The sequence below is a fragment of the Nomia melanderi genome, chromosome 2, assembly GCF_051020985.1.
Source record: "Nomia melanderi isolate GNS246 chromosome 2, iyNomMela1, whole genome shotgun sequence".
NCBI lineage: Eukaryota > Metazoa > Arthropoda > Insecta > Hymenoptera > Halictidae > Nomia > Nomia melanderi.
This window is the reverse complement of record NC_135000.1, coordinates 1,109,485-1,132,205: the sequence shown is the minus strand read 5'-3', so window position 1 is coordinate 1,132,205 and position 22,721 is coordinate 1,109,485. Positions and strand designations below refer to the sequence as shown.

The 22,721-nt window shown below is 34.5% G+C and overlaps 1 protein-coding gene and 1 long non-coding RNA gene across 9 annotated transcripts in view; one reads left to right on the top strand and one right to left on the bottom strand.

The window, feature by feature from the left end:
- LOC116426014 (uncharacterized) overlaps positions 1–22,721 on the bottom strand; it is a 236,726-nt gene that overhangs the window by 118,322 nt on the left and 95,683 nt on the right. The window lies entirely within an intron of this gene.
- On the top strand, positions 822–21,525 carry LOC116426015 (uncharacterized). The gene is made up of 3 exons (XR_004234824.2): positions 822–974; positions 13,349–13,511; positions 21,364–21,525. It is a non-coding gene; the product is annotated as an uncharacterized LOC116426015 (long non-coding RNA).

Below are 22,721 nucleotides of genomic sequence, written 5' to 3'. Positions count from 1 at the left end.
GGCAATGTTTCTACTGTTTTATCAATATGTAATTTGCTTATATAAATTTGTTTTAGGCGTATTTTACTAAACTGATGTATACTTACGGGCTGCAAATGGACTTACACCACTTTCAAAATAAACGGTCCATATGAAGCATCGAAATAAAACAGTTCTGTACCGTAATTTACATCACATAATTAATTATGTTAGTTGCGAAAAATGTCTTTAATATTTAGTCAGAAAGTAATCTCCGGTGTGCAAAGTGGTGAATAAAATTAAGTAATCAGTTAATTTGAACTTTTACACGTTCAGGCGTGACAGTTCAACGTTATTGCAACTTGAAAGTTACAAAATATAAATGTTTAATTAAATGTTTAATGAAATGTTTAATTAAATGTTTAATTAAATGTTTAATGAAATTATTGAAATGTTTAATTAAATTTTTAATGAAATTATTGAAACTATTGAAACTATTGAATACATTGTTAATTCGTATTCATACGTGGATATTTATTAATTTTGTACTGCATAGATTTTGTTATAGTCATGAACAAAAATTCGGCCCTTAGAGGGTTAATATCAGGAAAAAGAAAAGAAAAAGGTAAGATTTCAAGTAACACTGATTTTCGAGCGAGTTTTGTCGATTCATCGAGCATTGTGCGGCGTGGCGTGGCTGTATCGTCTAATTCAGCGAATCGGCGAGTATCGAACGGCGCAGCCGTTTCCGTATGTGGGTCAGTGGTCGATACGCGTGTCCGATGTGTCCGGCGTGCAGCATCGCGCGACGCGGCCCGCCCTGCTCTCCTGCACACTCCCGGCCATATGAGAAACGCGTAGCCGCTCCGTGATTCATCGCACCGGTTGCCAATCGCTCCCGCTCCTGTCGCTGACGCACGCGTCGGCGAACGGCGAACCTAAACGAGTCAAGTTCACCGATCCGATCGCCGCGAAGATCGATCGAGCTGCTCGCCTTCGCGACAATGCATCTACAGGTTAGTGTTAACCCCTCGCCGTACTCTTTACTTTCGCTATTAACCCTTTGCACTCGAGAATATTTTTCTCAGCAAATATTCATTACTTTCTGATGAAATATCAATGATATGTTTTACGACTGACATAAAGAAATACCTCGTGTAAATTAAGTGACAGAACTAATTTATTTCGGTGTACCATGTGTCGACACATTATATAAAATTTGATCATTTTTTTCGGTCAAATCAAATGGCGATTGAATGGCGCCGCTCGAGTGCAAAGGGTTAACACGTTGAACGCCGCACGGTTTCATAGAGCAAAATACACAAAATGGAAAAGGTATAACATTAACCCCTTGCGGACGGAGATTCTATAAAATATACGAAACCTTCAGCAGATGAAGCTGAATTATTTGTCAATTGCTTAATTAATACAAAAAAAGGAAACTACGTACTGATATCTTGCTGTTCGAGTAATCAAATCATTCGTCGACGACTTAGTTTTTAAACACTATTCCTACCGCGACCAGTCAAATGATTGGTCATTAACACAACTTATATTTTTTAATATAGAATGATGATAATAGCCAATTTGACAGAATACAAATATAGTTTCTTTTATTTAGAAGTATATAATTTACAGTTTATTCGTTTTCACCGCATTTTTTACAAATAGGTTTGTCGATTCTACATTTCCCGCACACGTACTTTTTACATTTTAGACAGATTCTGTTAGTCTTATTGTTTGTGCAATATCTTATTTGGCATGGTTTCCGTTCGGGTGAACCTTCACTTGTATTTGTGACGGGTGTTGCTTGATTTTTTTTTGCCTAACTCTAGTTCTTTCTGATATTCAATGGCAAGTTCTTCTGCCAATTGAAATAAAAATTCCGGCCTCGAAATTTCTTCTCCCGTGGATTCTTTATGTAAAATCCATGCATTTATCCCGGCTAAATCTAGGATATAGAAAAATACCTGTAAAGGCCACCTCCGACATTTAGATTTTACCGATTTTACCGAGACCGATAGGCGAGCGAGAACTGTAAACACTTGGAAGTACCGTAAAGCAGTCCCTGAGAGATCCTTTTTGGCTAAAATTATGCCACAACTGAGTTACCTTTCGTTTGTAACGACTTTATAGTTTCGGAATTGAGTTTTTGAGAGAATACTATTACAAAAAGATATAAATCGTTCTACCGGTCAAATGACCGGTCGTGGTAGGTAAGACAGGCTACAAATTTTTCTCAGAAAATAAGCAATAAAAAAAGGAGTGAATATTGAAAAATGTTTTATACATATATTTGAGGAAAAGTCGTGAAGTATAAAGGCGATTCAAGTACGTTGTCTATAGGAAATTCTAATCGAAATTTTAAAAACAGTCATTTGACTGCTCGCGGTAGGAATAGTGTTAAATACGAAACTTTCATCTCACCGAAATGTAGACATTCGTCCGCAAAGGGTTAAATCATTTGATTGAATCGCGCTATCATTATTGCGCGCTCATCTTGCTCAATGTCGCCGCATTAGGTAGCATTGTTTTTAACATACAAATGTTTTCAAATAAACGCCGTTTAATTGAATGAACTATAGTAATTCGATTTGGTTGAGGTCACCGGTGACCCTCATGGCATTCAACGTGTTAATCCTTTGCACTCGAGAGGTGCCTCGCAGTCACCATTTGATTCGATATAATAAAATTACAAAGTGTTATATATATACTATTAAGTTTCGAAATATGTGAAATATTTCTATAAACTAGCTTTGTTTTTTAATTTACGTATATTTTCTCATTAGTTCGTCTCGAATAATGTCATCTACGTCTCATAGGAAAGTGTCGAATGTTTCTAGTGAAAAGCTTCCGAGTACAGAGGGTTAACCCTTTGCGCCTCTATGTCGAGTGTGACTCGATATCAGTTTTATTCACAGGTGTGCTTCTTGGTCAAGATATTTTTATAATAAAATATATTATTACGCGGTTTTCAATATTATTAACCCTTAACCTCTTATTCTACAACGAGTGTGACTCGTGATGAAGATTTTCAACATGATTCAACAAATATACTTACGGTCAATGAATTAGGTCATTCTACATGTAAAAATGAGTCGGAAAAAAAAAGATAAACACGTTGAATGCCACGGGCGTCACCGGTGACCCCCAACCAAATCGAATTACTTTAGTTCATTCAATTAAACGTTGCTTATTTGGAAACATTTCTATATTATAAATAACACTACATAATGCGGTGACATTCAGTTAGATGAACATGTAACAATAATAATGCAATTCAATGAAATGATTTGATATTATATTTTTCCCATTTTGTGTATTTTGTTCTACGAAATCGTGCGGCGTTCAACGTGTTAAAAAGAAAATCGAAGTCGAAAATTTTCTAGGCACGTGTACACTAGGTACATGTGGACTTTGTGCATCTCACTATACACTCTTGTTTTGATTCGTATTTATATTTAAAGACATAGTAATGACCTCGGTTGATAGTTTATAGTTCGTTTTTTATTAGTTAGAGATTTCTTAAATAAACGTTATGAACATTGGATAGGTCGTAGTGGGCCAATACTTTAGCCACCGCGATCACTCGATTTTTACCTCTGGAGTCATATCAATAATATCGTATACTCTGAATAAATCAGGAATAAAGAGCATTTAAAAGATAAAATATTATTCGCATTTGAATCTTTAAAAGCTCAGAATTCTTTACAAAGCGTCCGTAATAATCTGCGAAGAACTGAACTATGTATGCGATTGCAAGGACAGCATTTTCAATAATTTGTGAATTAATAAAATAAAACTATTGCAATAGCAAACATTTTGTTTTTATACACAATCCACTTCCTCACATTATACTAATAATAAGCCAAACGATAAACTATCTACCGAGGTCATTATTATGTCTTTAAATACAAATAAGAATCAAAACAAGAGTGTATAGTGAGATGCACAAAGTCGACATGTACCGAGGAAATTATATTTAAAGAAAATAGAGGCGTTAACATATGTTTAGAATTCTTCTCTTTTTCCAATAAATGATTAATGTCAATGCAGCCGTATCGATCAGAGTTGAAAAAGAAGTCATAAGCCAAGAGGTTAACAGCCGAAAGGCCCTTCTACGTGGACATAGCACTTATTCCATAGAAAACGAAATGCCTCAATACTGGAACATGAAAAGAATTTAGCTTTCATTTCATTTATTTATCATCGCTGTAGTTTTCTTTATCAAATATTGCAACTTATTACATGATTAGTTTATTGATAATGCACTGACAAAAAGTATTTACCGTAATGTAACGTCTTATGGGCGAGTATTACAAGAAAAGCTCTCGGCCGTTAAGGTTTAATAAAAAAAACTGTTTACACTGTTTCCTACAAACTAACTATTCTTCAAATCAATTTCTTTGATAATTTCTTAGAGAAACACCTGTTGTCTTTTAATAATTGCGAAATGAAGATATCAGGGATGAGTCACTTTGACCCGTCTGGTAGTTTTAGTGTTAACCCTTTCGTTAGAAATACTTAACGTTTTCTAACTAGACGAAGATGATATTTGTGTAAATTAACTGAAAAAGAAATCGCAAGTAAATTGAGAGACAAAGCTATTTTAGCCGAACATTTCACATACCGATGCATCATACACAGTTGAATATTAAATATCAAATTTGATTGTTTTACTGCAGCAAATCAAGTGGTGACTGAGAGTCACCTCTCGAGTGCAAAGGGTTAAACCACCGCTTAACGACTGGTTCTCCATTATTGCGACATTTTAGATGTATATAATACAGATCCTAAAAAAAAACGAAAAAACCGCTTGTTCTTTTTGATAAGTTAAATATTTAGGTAACTATAACTGTAGCTGATATGTAGTCAACGTATAATGTGTTAATAAACAAAATTGGTGTACATATCTGTAAGATAATTTTAGTAAAGGGAAAGTCGAACTCTGGTGGTCTGCGTTTCGTCAATCGGTGCTCTCTTAATACTAGAACTACCGTTCCAGTCAAAATAACCGGTTTAGATTTTCTTATTTTGTAATTATTAATATTTTTAAAGCATTGAATATTCGAAATGATCTTGAAAATAAATAGTTTCACTTGAGTACTATAACGAATGTCTAGAGATGATCTATTGTTACAATTTTTATTGGGATTATATACTAATCTTGTTAAATGCTCTATAATTATGTTAAACGCTATATACTTCAATGACACGAAACCTGAAATTTTCATTAACACGTTGAACGCCGCACGATTTCACCGAGCAAAATACACACAACGGAAAAGTATAATACCAAATTGTTCGATTGATTTGCATTATGATTATTACACATTCATCTAGTTGAATGTCACGAAATTAGGTAACATTATATATAATATAGAAATGTTTACAAATAATCCTCGTTTTATTGTTGAATTGCATTATTATTATTGCACAATCTTCTAGTTGAATGTCACGAAATTAGGTAACATTACATATAACATAGAAATATTTTCAAACAATCATCGTTCCGTTGAGCGATTAATCCATTACTAAATTCTTTTTTCCCAGTTATTAGACAGACAAAATTCTTTGCGAAATTACTAAAGAAATTGATTTAGTAATAAGCAAATTGAATCATAGGCCAATCGAAATCCCAAGAGCTGCATTTTTAGAGTTTCAATACAAAAATCTGAACATATCAATTTGACTGCTCGGTAGTTTTAGTGTTAATTGAGTGAACTACAGTAATTCGATTTGGTTGGGGGTCACCGGTGACCCCCATGGCGCAATAAACACAGTGAGGACTACGCTGACAAGAGGAGGTCCCGTGGCTAAACATTGCCCTTCCAGGGCACTGTTTATGTAACCTCCAAACAAGGAAGATTAACAGTAAGGGGTTAACCAATAAGATTAACCCCTTGCCCTTTGATTTAACTATACAACTACTTTCTCATTAATGATCTATTAAGGGAAAAAACAAAATTATTTAATTGATAACAGAAGAAGAATATTTAATTTTAATTCAAAAGGAACGAGCAAACGCCATACAATTTTCGCGATGTATATAGACGAACACGGAGTTTTCTAAGAACAATAGAATAAAGTGTAGAATAAACGCCGGTAAATCTAGTGTTAAAAATCATTCTTGCACTCGAGAGCCGACTCTCATTCACCATTTGATTCGATACACCGAAATTATGAACACTGTAATTCAATATTCAATTTTGTATTAGGTGTCAACACATGAACCTTAGAAATAAATTAATTGCAAACATTAATGTAAGATTTTCCTCTATATTACTTGCTAACAGTACTATTAGTATTTCAGTAGAAAATAATAAATATTTATAACGAAAAATATTGTCGAGTGCAAAGGGTTAAGTCACGCCGGAAGGGGTTAAGGCCCCCATACACGTTGAAACTTACGGCGATGCACGCATCGCTACAAGTGATGGGTTTTGGTTTTCCAAAGTTTCGTGGTACATTATTTTGGCGCGTAAGCCTCTTATTTGTACGCGCCTAATGCCCATATCCCTCGCGAAGGGGGGTCCGCAGGTAAAAGAGGTCTTAGCTGTTAGTTCGAAACTTCCTGGCACGTGTTACATGAGTTTACGAGAAGCTATAGCCTATTCTTCTGAAAGTAATAATCAAAAAGTCGCGAATACAAATAATGACACAGTCCCCGCTGGTACAAGGGTGCATAGAAATTGAAAAGACTTTAGATAAGTCGTGACTCCTCGTGTTGCATTGTAGAAATTGAAGAACCCTCTCTAAGACAGGATTTTATGGGCTGAATAATGAAATGGTAGAAACTTGGTTTGAATATTACTCTTTTAACCCTTTGAGTGCCATTTGTGATTGCTACAATTCCTTCGAAAATTCCCATGCAGTTTTATCGAGAAATGCTTAGCTTACGGAAAATGTCTACAAAAATTTTACTATTTATATTGCAAGACGGTAGGCTGAATAATGGGTTGGTGCAAACTTGGTTTTAACCCTTTCCGGACAAAGATTACTTATAGTATACGAAACCCAAGGCAGATTCTGTCGAATTACACATCGAATGTTTAAATAATAGAGAAAAAAGAAGCAACGGACTGATCTTTCGCTGTTTAAATAATTCAATTGTTTGTGTGCAACTTAGTATTACAGATATGAAAGTTTGACCTCGTCTTTTAAATTGATGTTCCTCGCCTGGAGATTACAGGAAGCATTTCCTGAGAAGGAGACTACTTAGCCACAGGACCCCCTCTTGTCAGCGTGACTCCGACTGTTTATTGCACCCCGAGATTCGGGAACGCTTTCCCTTAATACTAGAACTACCGAGCATTTAACACGATTAGTACGTAATCCCTATAAAAATTGTAACAATAGATTATCTCCGATTTCTTCAGACATTCGATATAGAATTCAAGTGGAACTATTTATTTTCAAGATCATTTTGAGTATTCAATGCTTTTAACCCTTTGCACTCGAAAGTATTTCGTTAGAAATACTTAACATTTTCTAACTGGACAAAAGATGATATTTTTTTAAACGAATTCAAAGAGAGATCACAAGTAAATTGAGAAACAAAGCTTTTTTATTCCAATATTGCATTCAATATTAAATATCAAATTTTACAATTAAAAATTTTACAATTTTACTGCATCAAATCAAGTGGTGACTGAGAGTCACCTCTCGACTGCAAAGGGTTAAGGTATTAATAATCACAAAACAAGAAAATCGAAATTGGTTATTTTGACTGGTACGGTAGTTCTAGTGTTAAGAGAGCACTGACTGATGAAGCGTAGACAACCAGCGTTCGGCTTTCCCTTCACTAAGATTATCTTACAGATACGTACACCAATTTTGTTTATTAACACATTCTACGCTGGCTAAATGTCAATTACAATTATAGTTACCTAATTATTTATTGCACCCCGAGACTCGGGGACGCTTCCCCTTAAGGAAGCACCGAGTGACGAAACGCAGGCGATCAGCGTTCGACTCTTCCATCCCTAAAATTATCTTACAATATCAATGTACTAAAACGTTTATAAGGGATAGTAAACGTTTTCATCTTTTGGTGGTCGTGTTATTTGCAGAAATTTTCAGCGTCGCTCACAGCAATATTTGCACTTTAACCCTTTGAACTCCGGATTTCGTTTGCATTTTCTCCTCGATAACTCTGTATTATAACGATATTTTATTTGAATGCATTTTAAAAAATAGATAGTTTGTAGAGAGCAGTGTAAACGATTCGTCTTATTAATAATATTGAAAATAACACAATAATAAATCTATTTTAAAAATATTTTGACAAAGAAGCACACTTGTGAATAAAACTGATGTCGAGTATTGAGCGATATCAGTGCGTAAGATCTGCAGCGTCAAGGATAAATTGCAATAAACAAATAAAATAAAATTAAAGAAATATTTAGCAATATGCAAACAAATTATGGAATATTTATTGTGTCTATATAAGCGAGCACAACGTTCGAACACTTTTGTTGCTGACTGTACCTGAAATGCTTGGACTCGAGGGAGGACTTATCTAAATAGGGGATGGTGGAAGCTGTTGCCTCAGAGGTTTTCGAGATTCTTTCATTCATTGTGCGAAGAGACACTGTTTGTCTATTGTGAATCCATTTTGTGAATTGATTCGATAGTGGAAGAGTCACTTTGTCAGCATTTAACACTATTTCTAACGAAGGTGTCAAGAGACAACTTTTGAACCTTTAACTTAACACTTAGCCAACCGAACGAGGAGATCTCCCACTTTTCACTTAGCAACGTATTGCCTTTTATTCTGTTTATCTTCTCTTTTGTTATTTAGTAAGTCTTGAAGCGGGATTATTTGCAATTCATCAAACACGGTTCTTGTTTTTACGAAACACAGTTTCTAATCGAATTAATTGAATGAGTTCTATCGAAGATAATGGAGGAGGTTGTAGTTATAGTTCTTTTTAGGCGGTCGCCTAAGCGTTAAAATTGTCTTCCAAGTTTAGTGGTATATTCTGAATTGACTTTTCGACTTTCCCAATCAAGATTATAAAATCAACTATAGGAATGTGCAAAATTCAATTAAGGAAAAATGATTGAACTGAGAAAATATTTTTTACAATTTCATACGGCGACTTTTGACACCTTCGGTAGAAACAGTGTTAACAGACGGAACACGTTTTCATGCTGTGTTTTGCAAAACCCATAGTACACCTGTCCCTCGATTTACGCGGACTTTTTTCACGCGGTAAATTGGAACACTATTTACGTAGAGTTTCTACGCGCGATCTCAATTTACGCGATTTGTATTTAGTAACAGCGAATAAAATATACTTTTGTTTTCTAACATGTCATTATTATTATTTATTTTGTTGAGCTATGTGAAATAAATATGTATTTCTAAAACTTATACCAGCTTTTCTCTTCAATATTTTGTTTTCTCTTGTACCGACAGGCTCTATTTACGCGATTTTCGTTCGTGTAAAACGAACCCACGTGGAACGGATTTTCGCGTAAATCGAGGGTCAGGTGTAGTTAACACTAAAACTACCGAGCACTTCAATTGATCTTTTAAAATTTCGCTATAGAAACTCCAAGAGTGCATCTGTTCAGATTTTAATTGATTTTCAATTTAATTTGTGTAGTGCTAGATGAATTTCTTTAATAATTTCTCAGAAAAACACTTGTTACCTTTTTAATAATTGCAAAAAAAGACATTAGGCATGGGTCATTTGACCCCTCTGGTAGTTTTAGTGTTAAAAGTACTCGGCATGAAAATAAGTAATTTCTCAGTACTGTGTTAATAATGATACTAATTTACTAACAGAGCGATGATTCGAAGACACGCCTACAGGTTTATATAATTCCTTCGAGAATTTCTGGGATTGAAGAAGAACAGACAAAGAACTGTAAATATCGATGTTATTTATTTATTTGGGTAAATAAATAAACCAGGATAACACTGCATAATAAAATATATTTATGCACATTATATAAAAACACAAATAAATGAGAAGAGAGGGAACGTGACTACTTCGCACGGCAGACATTACACGAGAGCGTGCTCCGTAATTGATAACAGTGACAGCTGCTCCAAGTTCTCATTAATAGGTGCAAACACAATTAGCAGTAGATCCCTGCTTTATCGGCTAGACTGCCTTCGCATGATATCCAACAAATATTCATTTGTTCTTAGAGCTACCGATGTTAGAGATTTAAGCGAATGTTTCATTCATTGTGACTCTTCTAAAGAGCTTCTACTTGCAAGAGGATCTTGGTTCGTTCAAATAACAAATTCTGAACATTCCTCAGAACTGTTGGTCTGGGACCTCTTCGCAATTTCTTCGTTCACCCTTAACCTCTTGCGCTGGTAACGAATTCAGTGATTTGGCAAAGTCTCGTGCGAAGAATTTTGTCTTTACCTATTTTACCTATTTTACCTATTTTATTTTATATGTACAGTAAGTTTGTTTATTAACCCATTAAGTCCCAGTGATCTATTAATAGATCACTCACTCTAAATTGTTATAGACAATTTATTTGTTAATAAATAATGTAACTAATGATTAGGATAAATATGAATAAATTGAATCAGACGTTATTTCCAGATAAAATTTATACTTCATTTAAAGTTTCGAAAATTTATAAAACGGTCTATGATTGCATTGCCGCGAGAAATTTTTTATAAAATTTGAAATAATAAAGTTAAAATTTTTGTAACTTGGAATTACAAAATAAATGTTTCCAGAATAATGAAACCTCTATTTATATGCATTAACATTGAATATAAACAATGTTATGAACAATTACATTAGGTGATCTGTGAATATGCCACTGCTATATATAGTATATTGAATATGTCAGATTTTTTTCACTATTTTTCCAAGATAGTATGGACACTCATTACTCGAAATACAAAATTTCATTTAAAAATTAAAAAAAAAATTTCATGGGACTTAATGGGTTAACCCCTTGCCTTATGATTTATTTTTAACTGTGATCGATACAACTATTTTGTCATTAATCATTTACTAGGACAATAAAGAATTTCGTATCTATGTCTGTGTCTACTCCAAAGGTTAACGATTGATAATGGAAAAGTAATATTTAATTTATATTTAAAGAAAACAATTAACACTTGGATGTCTGAAATTCAATTTACAATTTTCATCACGACACGATATTGTAAGTCAAGGGGTTAATTTCAAAACAATTCAGTATGTGTAATGCAAGAAAACTATCGATGTGTATAAGACGTCATTGGGAATTTCAGAACAAAAGCATCTCGACATGCGTGGCACGTCTTTTCAGCGCAAGAGTTTAATCTACCTAGTGACAAGCTTAGACTAGAGGCAGAATCTTCATTCATTCAAATAGAAGACGTTGATAGAAGCTATTGGCCTTCGTTTTTAGGGCTTAGGTTTTCGTAATTTTTTTATTCATTGTGTGAATAAAGATTCTTTGTCTCTCGTGAATATATTCTATGAATAAATTGGATAGTGGAAGTCATTTGTTTAATGGAAACTGTAAATATTAATCCGTTTTTAAAGCTATTGATTTTCGAATTTTAAGCTTTAAGATTGGATAGTGAAAGAGTCATTTGGTTGATGGAAAATGTAAATATTAATCTGTTTTTAAAGCTACTTATTTTCGATTTTCTTTTCTTTCATTCATGGTGAATAAATTTTCTAAGAAGCGTGAATTTTAGAGTCTTTGCCATTCCAAATCGCAAACTCTGACAATTCTTTAATCCTTTGCGCTCGAAAGTTCTTCACTAGAAATGTGTAATATTTCTTAATGGGACATAAACGACGTTCTTCGACACTAACAAACGAGGAAACCTACGTAAATTAACACTAGATTAACGGACGTTTATTTTACACTGTATTCTACTGTTCCTAGAAAATTACGTGTTCGTTTATATAAATCGCGAGAATAGTAACTTCAAAACCAGGGTATTGTATTGACTAAATAATGTTAAAATTCTATTTACTAAATAATAAAAAATTCACTATTCGTCAAATCGACGGGTTCCGTAAGTCTAGTGTTAACACTTCGCCAACCGAATAGGATCTCTCATTTCTCCCTTAGCAACGCATTGCCTTTTATGTTGTTCATTTTTTCTTCTGTTATTTAGTAAGTCTTGAATTCGAGTTATTTGCAATTTGTCAAATATTTTTCTTGCTTTTATAAAACAGAGTTCTTGATAAAATCAGTTAAATAAGTTCAATTGAAGAACTCATTTTTACATGTAGAATGTCCTAATAGGTTGGCCATGAGTCGCGGGACGCCCTGTATAAGACTATAATTTTGCTATATCAAATCTAGTGGTGACCGAGTCACCTCTCGAGCGCAAAGGGATGAAGTTGTTAGCTTCAGATCCTCTCGCGATGCCTTCGCTTATTTTAAATCTACCTAGCAAAATGGTTAGACTTGGAAGAAGGACTTCTGTCTAAATAGCGAACGTTGATCGATATTCGAACCTATTGCCCACAGACCTGTTCGTGATTCCTTGCGTCTATCTCGCGAAGGAAGATTTTTCGTCTATCGTAAATCCATTTTGTGAGCAGCTTTAACTGTAGAAGAGAGTCTTCAGCATTTCACGTCGAAAATGTTGAATAATCTTCAAAACTATCGAGAACTTTACGAGATTTCTTCGTCTACCGTGTAAAGGAATGATCCTTCATTTCCAAACAGCGAATGTTCATTGGTTTTCGATGATACAGGATTTTAACGCAATTCCTTCATCTATTATTTGCTTTTCAAAAAGTTGCACTTGGAAGAGAATCTTCGTACATTTCAATAACAAACTCTGATAATTCTTCTTCGTTTTCCTTTAGTTTTTCGTTAGAATATATTATAGGTACATCTGCACTACGTCTGACGAGTATATATTTCATTGCTTGACTTAATCGCGCAGGATGAGAGATTTTTGAAACTAAGCTCCACAGTTTACTGGTCAACGCGTTAAACGCCATGAAAATCTTGACCGAAGAAAGGCAGGAACAATTGTTAATTATTTGCCGTTACAATCTTTGTAATACACTATTATCAACTTAGTTACGTTACTGGACATTTTCATGCAATATCGGTTATCTTGCATGTTACAATTGTTTTCGAGTAATTCAGAAGTGTCTGTCATCGGTGATTGACATGACGCGTAACCATTCGAGTGCTAAAAAAATGTTGTGGATATATACCAAAAAAGCGGAAGTGATTGGGTGTGCATGAAAACAAATTAATAAGCGTAGTCACTTAATTAGATCACAAATATTGTGTTATTACAAAAACATTTATTCAAATAAACTTACTTTGATTTGTTTCTTGAAAAACATAGTAAGAAAATTATAATTGCACTCAGCACTCAAACTGGAAGAGAGTCTTTTCCAATCCAAATTACAAACTTAGGTGATTTTTTCAGAATTGCGACTTTAACCGCTTTCACAATGTCATCGTTCATAAGAATGAACTAAGAAAAGAAAAGCTTGTATCTGGGAAAACATGATCGTCAATTCAAATGGCAAACGTCGATAGAAGCTATTGGCCTTAATCCTCTTCATGATTCCTGTATCCGTCGTGTGAAGGTATGTTATTCGTCTATCGTGAATCTATCTAGCAAAAAGTTGAACAGTAGAAGAGAGCCTCCACCGTTTCACATCATAAACGTTGATTAGTCTTCAAATCTATTGGTCTCACCTCATTGCCAGATTACTCCTATCTATCGTGCGAAGAAAGATTCTTCATCTATCATAAATGTATCTTGTAAAAAGCTTGTACAGTATAAAAGAGCCTTTGTCAAGCGAAATCATAAAAGCTGAGTAGTCTCCGGAGATACTGGCCTTAAAGCTTAAGCAGTTCCTTCGTCTATCACGAATCTATCTTCTAAAAAGCTTGGGCTCGGAAGAGACTCTTTGTTCATTCAAATAGCGAACGTTGATCGAAGTTATTAGCCTCAGATCTTTCCGTGATTATCGCGCGAAGAAATATTCTTTGCCTATTGCGAATCTATCTTGTGGATAGCTTGAACAGTGAAAGAGTCTCTTTATTAATCAAAATCGTTAATCAGTTTTCAGAACTATTAGTCTTAACCTTTAGATATGGGTTAAGATAATTTATTTTATGATTTAAATTAATGTATAAAACAAATTTGTTTTAATTTATTTTATGATTTGAATTAATTTGTAAAAAAATTTGTTTGAACTTATTTTATGGTTCAAATTAATTTATAAGAAATATTTTTTAAATATATTTTGTAATTCAAATTAATTTAAAATTGCCGATTAATGTTAAATATTATCGTCTCTAGCAAGTAATAACAAAATTGACTGTATTTATGTGTTTTTACTTATTTAAATATCTTTGCATAGCAATAGTATCAATTATATAACGAAAAAGAATTCATAATATTTTATATAGAGCTCTGTGAGAACACACGTCCATACTTAAGGGTTAAAACATTTTGTAATTTCTTTATTCATCGTTTAAAGAAAGGTCTTTTATTTATCTTGAATGTATCTTTTAAAGAAATCGAACACGGGAATAGAGTTCCCGCTAATTCGAACAGTAAAAGTCCATCAATTTTGAGAACTATTGCCTTTGGACCTTTTCATGATTCCTTTATGTATCGCGCGAAAAAAAATCCTTCGTCGATCGCGAATAACTTCGTGTACAATATTATTACTCTGTTTTTTACGTATGCAACTCATCTTCATCCATCTTGCGAAAAGAAATCCTTCGTTTAGCATGAATCTATCTTGTAAAAACCTTAGACGATAAAAGAGAGTCTTCATCAATCCAAACCGAAAGGCTAATCAATTTCCAGTGCTATTGGTTTTAAACCTTCCCGCGAATTACTTCGTTTATCCAATGAAAAAAGACCCTCCATCTATCATGAACCTATCTTCTAAAACGCTTGGCCAATAAAAGAGAGTCTTCATCGATCCAAATCACAAAAGCTGATTAATCTTCGAAGCTATTGGTCTCGAGTTTCTACACGATTCCTTTGTCTATTACGAATCCATCTTTTAAAAAGCTTGGACAGTAGAACAGTCCTCGTTAATCGGAATCCCGCAGACTGATTGGTCTTCGAAACTATCAGTTTTAAACTTCCACACGATTCCCTCGTCTATCGCGAATCCATCTTTTAAAAAAGCTTGGTCAATAAAAGAGTCTTCATCGATCCGAATCGCAAAAGCTGATTAATCTTCGAAGCTATTAACCTCAACACGTTCGCTAGTAGCGTCATATACTTCTAACAGATGCAATCTTACACTCTACATAAAGGAAACTAGATTAATCCTATAGATATCCTCATTTAACACTAAACCCACCGAGCAGTTGAATCGATTCTCCGACTTTTCCGATAAATATTATAAAATCAAGTATAGGAAATGTCCAAAATTCAATTCTGGAGAAATGATTAAACTAAGAAAATAATTTTAAATTAAAAATTTAAAAGGTGTCTTCGACACCTTCGGTAGAAATAGCGTTAACAATAAACCTACCTAGCAGTTACTGACATTTCAAAATTCCTCTATAACTTCAAGGCTGCATCTATCGAGACTTCAACATCAGAATTACCGAGCACTTAAACCGTCTTTCTAAAATTCCTTTACAAAAGCTATAATCGTGAATTTATTAAGATTTCAATTAGTTTATATTTCAGTTTAGGTATTACTAAGTCAGCTTTTTTAATGATTTCTTAAAGAAGTATCGGTACCTTTGCAGTAATTCTAAAAGAAGAAATTAGGGATTGATCATTTTGACCCACTGGTAGTTCTAGTGTCAATCGATTTACTAAATCTATTGCTAAATCAATTTCTCGAATAATTTCTCAGAGAGACATCTGTTATCTTTTAATAATTGCAAAGTGAAGAAATTAGGGATGGATCATTGTGTTTCGTCTGGTTTAGCGTTAATCCTTCGCGGACGAAGGTTTTTAGAAATGTATGAAACCTTCAATAGACGAAGCTAAATTATCTATCAATCGCTTAATCAATAAAAAAGTAAACGTGTTGATCTATAGCTGTTCTAGTAGTTAAATCACTTATCTGCGACTTAGTCTTCCAAATATGAATATTTCATCTCGCCGAAATGTCGACGTTTGCCCGCAAAGGGTTAAAGTTGTAACATATCACATTTAGTTACGTCTTACCTCCATTATTTCAATATTCTTTAGAAGATTCCCCAGATGAAAGAAACTCTTACAACCGAGACGATCACCGAAACAATCGCAGGTGGCAAATACGTTGACACGTTCGCTACCATTGCTTACTTCGATGACGGTCTCCTTAATTATAATATTTTCTTCAACCCAATAAATCTTCTAAACAAAATATTCAAAAAATGAAACTGGAACAAGTAGCTTATAATTAAATAACAATATCTATAAGGTTAATTTCATTTGCTTTATATAAAACATAAGCTTACGCCTGTCACAAATATGTGACGCTGGTAGCGAACACGTTAACCCTTAGCAGTCCTATGTCGAGTCTGACTCGACATTCTATTTTATTGCAACCCCTACCTGTTTTAACAATTCTTTCTACATTTATTTGTAGTATCACAATTGTACCGTTTAAAGGTAACATTTCAAAGACTTCCAAATATTCTTGAATGAATAAATAGAGCGTCGTATCAAGCTGTAATTGAATGAACTAACGTCAACCGTAGAAGTCAAACGTAGACCTCAAAGTGAGAAACCAAGAGCACTTCGGACCGCAAAGCTCTCTGATTATTCTTTGTCGAAGCTTTTTACGCTTCCTTGGTAATAATACCTATAAGATTAATTTCATTTGCTTTGTATAAAATATATGTAGTATCGTAGTTTTAAGGCAGTGGGTCAGCGAGTATTCTGAGGACCATAAAAGAGAGAGGGACTGATGGAGACCAGGCCCAAGGGTTGGCGAGTTTTCCCGAGCGATGTGTAAGCGAGGATGAGTGCGTGGTGGTGAGAGTAGGGTGTGGTTGAGAGTGGTTGTTGGGGGAGAGGATAATTTTTAAGTGCGGACAGCGAGAGATTTGAGAGAGAGAGAGAGAGAGTCAGGTTGACATTAGAAGAGAAAAGACCTGTACACTGCGAGCAATATCGTTTCTATTTATTTCTATCTTATTAGATTAACTATTCCTATGTTCTTTTAAAAATAAAACATATTTATTTCCATTAATACCACATATAAGCTTACGCCTATCACAAATATGTCACGCTGCTAGCAAACACGTTAACCCTTAGCAGCCCTATGTCGAGTCTGACTCGACATTCTATTTCATTGCAACCTCTACCTGGTTTAACAATTTTTTCTACATTTATTTGTATTATCACAATTGTACCATTCGAAGGTAACATTTCAAAGACTCCCAAATATTCTCGAATAAATAAATAGGGCGTCGTATCAAGCTGTAATTGAATGAACTAACGTCGACGTGAACCTCAAAGTGAGAAACCAAGAGCACTTCGGACCGCAAAGGGTTAAACCCCTACACAACTCCATCTATCACGGATCTATCCCCTAGAAACCTCGGCGACTCTTCTGATCATTCTTCGTCGAACCTCTTTACGCTTCCTTCGTCCAGCTTTCGAACCAAGATCCTTCGGCCTGAATCTACTTTCTAAAAAGCCCGCGGCAGAGGCGAAAGATGAATTACTCGTCCGCAGGATCTCGCGGATACCAGTTTTTCAGGCTCGCAGTCCGGCCAAACCTTTTTACCGCGGGCACGAAGAACCTTCGGTTAATCCGCAGTGTAATAAGGTCGCAGCCCTTCCGGCAACCGAGCAAATCGCGTTAAAGCGTCTCGGCTAACGACCTAATCATATCCAGACCCGAGTACTCCGTAACTCTTTATCGAATTATCCGCCGGCTAGACTCGCGCGGCGCACGGACAGCCGGCCGGCCGGACGGACGGACGGACGGACGCACGCAAACTCATAAACCGATACGTACTCCGGGAACGAGAGCGCGAGACCACGAGCAAGACCGCAACCGCAGCTGCTCTAAATACGAAAATTCGAATCGTCGAACAGCGCCGATCGACTTTTACCTGGTACAGTCGTCTTCAAGATGCAGCGAGGTGGAATCTGGGATTGAGAAGGTTACGTAGAACTGTTTGAAACTGTCCTGCGAGTCGTTTCTTTTTAGTCTATATATAATATAGATTATTATTTATTTTATATTTATAATATAAAATTTACAAAATAGAATTCTCTTCCGTAAGTTAGAAATTTTCGTTTAATCGATGTTCAAAAATGTATCGATATAATCACCGACGCTCGCGTTTCTAGTAGCGGAAATTTAGCCGGCGTTCAATGTGTTAACGCTAGAACTACCGAGCATTTGATACGATTGAAATGTAATCGTTATGAATGCTGTAGTAATACATTATTTTCGGTTTCTTCAGGCATTTATTATAGTATTCAAGCGAAGATATTTATCTTCGAAATCATTTCGAATATTCAATGCTTTGAAGATATCAATTACTGCGAAACAGAGAAACTGAAACCAGTCAGTTTGACTGGTACGGTAGTTCTAGTGTTAACGCGTTGACTGTAAGGAGAAGCGTCGGCGTTTTACGTATCATTTATTCCTTTGTAGCAAAGACGAATAGGAATTATTAACACTTCTCACTCGAGAGGCGCCTTTCAGTCGTCACCTGATTCGACGCGGCAAAATTATAAAATTTTAAATTCGGGGTTAACCCCTTGCGATCGGTGCCGCTACAGCGGCGACATTTAATTCTTTGCACTCTCAAGTTTTCTATTAGAAATATTTTAACATTTTCTGATGAGATAAAGATAATATTTCGTGAAGAGAAATCGAAGAGAAGTCGGAGAAAAATCACTCGTACATCGAGGAACAAAGTTACTTTACTTCAATACTTCTCAAATTGATGCATTATACACGGTTCAATATTAAATGTCAAATTTTATATTTTTACTGTATGAAATCAAGTGGTGAGTGACCTCTCACCTCTCGAGAGTAAAAGGTTAACATGTTTTCAAAATCGGTGTCGACAATATGGCGGCATTATCTTTTCTTCTGGGTACAGTGTTATTTTACGATCGAGAGCTGTTATACGTACTTAGTATTCTCTATTATAATATATATTCAACAAAATACATTAACTTAAAAACATAATCCATATATTTATTATAAATCACCTTGGAAGAATAACTTTAAAAATATATATTTGCTTCGACTAGTTGGTACTGCCGCCAGAAAAATGTGCCGATCGTAAAGGGTTAAACCTTGTGTAATGTTTCAACACATAAAGCATTGAAATAAAACAGTTCTGTCCCTTAATTTATATAATTAATTATGAAAAAATAGTTAAAAAATTGTAAAGATGAAAAATATTGTCGAGTGCGGAGGGTTAACACGTTAAGCGGCACGAAAATCTTAAGCGTTTTTTTTTGTAGTAAAGAAAAGCAGGAACAATTACTAATTATTTGGAATTACAATTGTTGCATTACATTATCATCAACTTAGTTACGTTATTAAACATTTTCATCTGACATCGGTTATCTTGTATGTTACGATTGTTTTCTAGTCATTCAGAAGCGTTAGTCACCAGTGACTGACATAAGGTTCAATGTGTTAATTATTTGATACCACAATTCTAACGTTACACTGTTATATAGTTATTTACGTTATTGAATATTTTTATTCAACGTCAGTTGTCTTAGGAGTTATAATTGTTTCCAAGTCATCTCGAAGCTCCAGTGACTACCGTGACAGTTAACGTGTTAACTGATCTTATAAGTACATTTATTCATGTATTGAGATATTAGAGATGTTCATTTTGAAAGTGGCTTCAGTTCACTTTCCAAAAATATCAATTAATCGTTATGATAGTACAAGTCTATATGACCTTTTTATTTTTTAACCAGTTAACTGTGTTTGACGAGTATACTCGTCATGGTAAAAAGTAGTGACCATTGGCTATTTAAATTGTAATTTCTGTGAAAAGACAATTATCACTACTTTTTACCATGACGAGTATACTCGTCATGACAAAATCCTGCAACTTCTCCATGACGAGTATACCCGTCAAACACAGTTAACTGGTTAATGGTTCCCCCAATTTCTTAAAGTATACTTACGTCACTTGTGTAATAAACGGTTCACTTAAGAATTTTCGTTTCCATCAACTAAACCAAATTTGTAAACATTCTAACTTGAGCGCTTCTGGACAATGTACGATACGTTATGTGAGAAGTACAGGCATTGGATCGTGTGCAGGGATAGAAGTATTAGCTTTCACCGGGGATTCTGGAGTAAATACTTGATCGTATATGCATAAAGAGCGAAGCATTTACTATAGACGGTATTCATTGGATTTTCCAGTAAATACTTGACATTAGAATTATCAAACGAGTTAGATCGATCGATTTTATTATGTTTCCTTTGCAATTATTTAAATCGTGAAGAAGCTTTTGCAACAGACTGTAAAATCAATTTGCGTACTTGTGCAGATAGAAGGATAAGAAACTTTTCAAATCTTGAGAAATGGATTGTTCTGATTTTGATTAAAAATTAGAAATAAATGGCTCTAATTGCTAGGTGGTTCCAGGGTTAAAATTAGTATGCATAGTGGTTAGTATTTGCTAAACCGATAAGTAAATATTATTGCCATTTCAAATATGTCACCAGCTTTCCTTAAGATTTTCAAATGTTTACTATTTAGTGATAGTAAAAAATGATACATAAAAAATCTGCCATTTGCACGACAAATGCAAACTTTTATATAATAGACTGGCAAGAAAGTTCTGTCGTTTATTGGTTTCTCCACGGATGACTTTTGCAGTAATCCAGAGGTAATATTATTGAATTTGAATTTTTTGAAAAATTCTCTTGAAAAGCGATGTAATTATGTTTAACTAATGATTATTAATTACAGTTTCTTCTTGCATTCTCCTATAACGTTGAATTTTTCCTAAAAAAGCGATGAAACTTTCTTGCCAACCTAATACTTTCCTTAATTTCATTAAAAAGTTTATGTTTTTAGCATTACCGTTAGGTATTAAGGACAAAAACAATGTAACTATGTTTAACAAATGATTATTCGTTACAGTTTCTTCTTGCATTCTCCTATAACGTTGAATTTTTCCTAAAAAAGCGATGAAACTTTCTTGCTAACCTAATACTTTCCTTAATTTCATTAAAAAGTTTATGTTTTTAGCATTACTGTCAGGTATCAATGACAAATACGAAGTGGCACGAAACATTCACTTGAAAGACAATGTAATTATGTACAACAAATAATTATTCGTCGCATTTTCTTCCCGGATTCTCCTATAACATTAAATTCTCCCTAAGAGAACGAGACTTTCTTGCCAACCTAACGTTCTCGTATTGTGTGCATTCAGCAAATGCATAAAAATCCACAGTCCACTCGAAGCGTTCACATTTTTCTGCATGCAATATTCTCCGTACTTTCCAGGATCGACTGATCGCCAGGCCAGAGCCTGTCCCGTCGTTTTTCCGTTGCAAGCGTTGCAGGACAGCTCGGCGGTTCTCTTAGACACCGTGGGCATCGTTAATGCAACATCAACGAGGAACCTCTCCTCCGGGCTAATGCAATTTCTAGCGTCTGTCGGGATTTTCAGCGCTGTCAATTATCGAACCGAGGCGACATCGGCTACAGCGGAGGCGAGAGAGCGAGCGCGCGGACCCGGTTCCACGGTCGTTCAACTTGCTGCGATGGAAGGCGGCGCACAGCGGTGCCTTTTCACGAAAACCTGGCCGAAAATCAATTTTCGAAGTATGTGCCAGCATTTTTTTCATGCAGTAGATTTATCCCATACGCTTCACTGTATCCAATATTGTTTACAATTTTTAAATATATTCACTGGGTACTGGGATATAGACGAACTTGACGAAATTTCGGGCCTTTTAGCACTAAACCTACCAGACAGGCCAAAATGACTTATTCCTGATTTCTTCTTTTGCAATTATTCAAAAAATGACATTTCAAATAAACAATAAGGAATTATTAATTAGAAAATTAAAAAAAAATTTTTAAATAAATTTTATAATTATAAAAAATAACTAATAAATTATAAATTTATAATTGATAGGTATAAATAATTGTTGATATTATTATTTTAATAATAACTATTTTTGTATAATTATAAAAATAACAATTTCTATTTGGGAAAATGTATCTTATCTATTTTTATTTAGAGCAATTATTAGAGGAATTGATTTAGCAATGCGTAAACTGAATTGTAAATCAATTAAAATTCTCGACAGATGCACCCTTTCAGTTGCTATAGAGGAATTTCATAAAATCAATTCAACTGCTCGGTAGATTTAGTGTTAACACTATTTTTACCGAAAGTGTCGAAAGACACTCTTTGAAACTTTAACTTAAAATTACTTTCTCAGTTTAATCAGTTTTCCTTAATTGAATTTTGGACATTTCCTGGAATTGATTTTATAATGGTTATTGGAAAAGTCTGAAAGTCAATTTAGAATATACGACTAAGCTCGGAAAATAATTTTAAGTGAGAATTTCAAAAGGTGTCTGTCGATACCTTAGTAGAAATAGCGTTAATGTCTGGAAAATGAGAGACTCTTCAATGTGTCAGGAAAAATTTCTCTTAAAAAATTTCTTGTCTAAAATAGTTGACTGTTAAAATAGATGGTACGAGCATGTATTAGCTATAAACGTAAAATGGAATATCCTTAAACTTAAGGATAGAACACTCTTGTAATTCCTTTCTCAGTGTAGCATAAATCTTGGTCATGCTTTGATAAATCAGAAGTAAAACGAAGCTGAGTGTCACCGAGTGTCAC